The sequence below is a fragment of the Ixodes scapularis genome, unplaced genomic scaffold, assembly GCF_016920785.2.
Source record: "Ixodes scapularis isolate PalLabHiFi unplaced genomic scaffold, ASM1692078v2 PGA_scaffold13__105_contigs__length_92229423, whole genome shotgun sequence".
Taxonomy (NCBI): domain Eukaryota; kingdom Metazoa; phylum Arthropoda; class Arachnida; order Ixodida; family Ixodidae; genus Ixodes; species Ixodes scapularis.
In genome coordinates this window covers 52,200,174-52,204,926 of record NW_024609839.1, presented here as the reverse complement: position 1 = coordinate 52,204,926, position 4,753 = coordinate 52,200,174, and positions in this window count along the sequence as shown.

The following is a 4,753-nucleotide window of genomic DNA, read 5'->3' as shown; positions in this document are numbered from 1 at the left end:
GTCAGTCGCCTGTAGACCCGTCGGGTAAAGTTGGAGGAAAAAAGTTTCGGCCTAATCATCGCTGAAAGGAGGCAAAGATTTTCTTTATAAAGAGGCGTTTTTTTTTCGCTCTGAAGCGGCCTATTTGGGGGCGTGCTTTCACGCAACAGGCACACGTCAAACCGCCCCATATTAGACCGCTGGATGATTGTTCTAATAAAGTAATCAATTAATGCGCCTTTATTAAATAGCTACTGTCATTATACGAATACATTTAACGCCCGCGACTGGTGCTTTCAAGCGAGTCAAGGGGACCCGTGAGCACGACGTTAGTCGAGTGTCAGTCGCCTGTAGACCCGTCGGGTAAAGTTGGAGGAAAAAAGTTTCGGCCTAATCATCGCTGAAAGGAGGCAAAGATTTTCTTTATAAAGAGGCGTTTTTTTTTCGCTCAGAAGCGGCCTATTTGGGGGCGTGCTTTCACGCAACCGGCACACGTCAAACCGCCCCATATTAGACCGCTGGATGATTGTTCTAATAAAGTAATCAATTAATGCGCCTTTATTAAATAGCTACTGTCATTATACGAATACATTTAACGCCCGCGACTGGTGCTTTCAAGCGAGTCAAGGGGACCCGTGAGCACGACGTTAGTCGAGTGTCAGTCGCCTGTAGACCCGTCGGGTAAAGTTGGAGGAAAAAAGTTTCGGCCTAATCATCGCTGAAAGGAGGCAAAGATTTTCTTTATAAAGAGGCGTTTTTTTTTCGCTCTGAAGCGGCCTATTTGGGGGCGTGCTTTCACGCAACCGGCACACGTCAAACCGCCCCATATTAGACCGCTGGATGATTGTTCTAATAAAGTAATCAATTAATGCGCCTTTATTAAATAGCTACTGTCATTATACGAATACATTTAACGCCCGCGACTGGTGCTTTCAAGCGAGTCAAGGGGACCCGTGAGCACGACGTTAGTCGAGTGTCAGTCGCCTGTAGACCCGTCGGGTAAAGTTGGAGGAAAAAAGTTTCGGCCTAATCATCGCTGAAAGGAGGCAAAGATTTTCTTTATAAAGAGGCGTTTTTTTTTCGCTCTGAAGCGGCCTATTTGGGGGCGTGCTTTCACGCAACCGGCACACGTCAAACCGCCCCATATTAGACCGCTGGATGATTGTTCTAATAAAGTAATCAATTAATGCGCCTTTATTAAATAGCTACTGTCATTATACGAATACATTTAACGCCCGCGACTGGTGCTTTCAAGCGAGTCAAGGGGACCCGTGAGCACGACGTTAGTCGAGTGTCAGTCGCCTGTAGACCCGTCGGGTAAAGTTGGAGGAAAAAAGTTTCGGCCTAATCATCGCTGAAAGGAAGCAAAGATTTTCTTTATAAAGAGGCGTTTTTTTTTCGCTCAGAAGCGGCCTATTTGGGGGCGTGCTTTCACGCAACCGGCACACGTCAAACCGCCCCATATTAGACCGCTGGATGATTGTTCTAATAAAGTAATCAATTAATGCGCCTTTATTAAATAGCTACTGTCATTATACGAATACATTTAACGCCCGCGACTGGTGCTTTCAAGCGAGTCAAGGGGACCCGTGAGCACGACGTTAGTCGAGTGTCAGTCGCCTGTAGACCCGTCGGGTAAAGTTGGAGGAAAAAAGTTTCGGCCTAATCATCGCTGAAAGGAGGCAAAGATTTTCTTTATAAAGAGGCGTTTTTTTTTCGCTCTGAAGCGGCCTATTTGGGGGCGTGCTTTCACGCAACCGGCACACGTCAAACCGCCCCATATTAGACCGCTGGATGATTGTTCTAATAAAGTAATCAATTAATGCGCCTTTATTAAATAGCTACTGTCATTATACGAATACATTTAACGCCCGCGACTGGTGCTTTCAAGCGAGTCAAGGGGACCCGTGAGCACGACGTTAGTCGAGTGTCAGTCGCCTGTAGACCCGTCGGGTAAAGTTGGAGGAAAAAAGTTTCGGCCTAATCATCGCTGAAAGGAGGCAAAGATTTTCTTTATAAAGAGGCGTTTTTTTTTCGCTCTGAAGCGGCCTATTTGGGGGCGTGCTTTCACGCAACCGGCACACGTCAAACCGCCCCATATTAGACCGCTGGATGATTGTTCTAATAAAGTAATCAATTAATGCGCCTTTATTAAATAGCTACTGTCATTATACGAATACATTTAACGCCCGCGACTGGTGCTTTCAAGCGAGTCAAGGGGACCCGTGAGCACGACGTTAGTCGAGTGTCAGTCGCCTGTAGACCCGTCGGGTAAAGTTGGAGGAAAAAAGTTTCGGCCTAATCATCGCTGAAAGGAGGCAAAGATTTTCTTTATAAAGAGGCGTTTTTTTTTCGCTCAGAAGCGGCCTATTTGGGGGCGTGCTTTCACGCAACCGGCACACGTCAAACCGCCCCATATTAGACCGCTGGATGATTGTTCTAATAAAGTAATCAATTAATGCGCCTTTATTAAATAGCTACTGTCATTATACGAATACATTTAACGCCCGCGACTGGTGCTTTCAAGCGAGTCAAGGGGACCCGTGAGCACGACGTTAGTCGAGTGTCAGTCGCCTGTAGACCCGTCGGGTAAAGTTGGAGGAAAAAAGTTTCGGCCTAATCATCGCTGAAAGGAAGCAAAGATTTTCTTTATAAAGAGGCGTTTTTTTTTCGCTCAGAAGCGGCCTATTTGGGGGCGTGCTTTCACGCAACCGGCACACGTCAAACCGCCCCATATTAGACCGCTGGATGATTGTTCTAATAAAGTAATCAATTAATGCGCCTTTATTAAATAGCTACTGTCATTATACGAATACATTTAACGCCCGCGACTGGTGCTTTCAAGCGAGTCAAGGGGACCCGTGAGCACGACGTTAGTCGAGTGTCAGTCGCCTGTAGACCTGTCGGGTAAAGTTGGAGGAAAAAAAGTTTCGGCCTAATCATCGCTGAAAGGAAGCAAAGATTTTCTTTATAAAGAGGCGTTTTTTTTTCGCTCAGAAGCGGCCTATTTGGGGGCGTGCTTTCACGCAACCGGCACACGTCAAACCGCCCCATATTAGACCGCTGGATGATTGTTCTAATAAAGTAATCAATTAATGCGCCTTTATTAAATAGCTACTGTCATTATACGAATACATTTAACGCCCGCGACTGGTGCTTTCAAGCGAGTCAAGGGGACCCGTGAGCACGACGTTAGTCGAGTGTCAGTCGCCTGTAGACCCGTCGGGTAAAGTTGGAGGAAAAAAGTTTCGGCCTAATCATCGCTGAAAGGAAGCAAAGATTTTCTTTATAAAGAGGCGTTTTTTTTTCGCTCAGAAGCGGCCTATTTGGGGGCGTGCTTTCACGCAACCGGCACACGTCAAACCGCCCCATATTAGACCGCTGGATGATTGTTCTAATAAAGTAATCAATTAATGCGCCTTTATTAAATAGCTACTGTCATTATACGAATACATTTAACGCCCGCGACTGGTGCTTTCAAGCGAGTCAAGGGGACCCGTGAGCACGACGTTAGTCGAGTGTCAGTCGCCTGTAGACCCGTCGGGTAAAGTTGGAGGAAAAAAGTTTCGGCCTAATCATCGCTGAAAGGAAGCAAAGATTTTCCTTATAAAGAGGCGTTTTTTTTTCGCTCAGAAGCGGCCTATTTGGGGGCGTGCTTTCACGCAACCGGCACACGTCAAACCGCCCCATATTAGACCGCTGGATGATTGTTCTAATAAAGTAATCAATTAATGCGCCTTTATTAAATAGCTACTGTCATTATACGAATACATTTAACGCCCGCGACTGGTGCTTTCAAGCGCGTCAAGGGGACCCGTGAGCACGACGTTAGTCGAGTGTCAGTCGCCTGTAGACCTGTCGGGTAAAGTTGGACGAAAAAAGTTTCGGCCTAATCATCGCTGAAAGGAGGCAAAGATTTTCTTTATAAAGAGGCGTTTTTCTTCGCTCAGAAGCGGCCTATTTGGGGGCGTGCTTTCACGCAACCGGCACACGTCAAACCGCCCCATATTAGACCGCTGGATGATTGTTCTAATAAAGAAATCAATTAATGCGCCTTTATTAAATAGCTACTGTCATTATACGAATACATTTAACGCCCGCGACTGGTGCTTTCAAGCGAGTCAAGGGGACCCGTGAGCACGACGTTAGTCGAGTGTCAGTCGTCTGGTAGACCCGTCGGGTAAAGTTGGACGAAAAAAGTTTCGGCCTAATCATCGCTGAAAGGAGGCAAAGATTTTCTTTATAAAGAGGCGTTTTTCTTCGCTCAGAAGCGGCCTATTTGGGGGCGTGCTTTCACGCAACCGGCACACGTCAAACCGCCCCATATTAGACCGCTGGATGATTGTTCTAATAAAGAAATCAATTAATGCGCCTTTATTAAATAGCTACTGTCATTATACGAATACATTTAACGCCCGCGACTGGTGCTTTCAAGCGCGTCAAGGGGACCCGTGAGCACGACGTTAGTCGAGTGTCAGTCGCCTGTAGACCTGTCGGGTAAAGTTGGACGAAAAAAGTTTCGGCCTAATCATCGCTGAAAGGAGGCAAAGATTTTCTTTATAAAGAGGCGTTTTTCTTCGCTCAGAAGCGGCCTATTTGGGGGCGTGCTTTCACGCAACCGGCACACGTCAAACCGCCCCATATTAGACCGCTGGATGATTGTTCTAATAAAGAAATCAATTAATGCGCCTTTATTAAATAGCTACTGTCATTATACGAATACATTTAACGCCCGCGACTGGTGCTTTCAAGCGAGTCAAGGGGACCCGTGAGC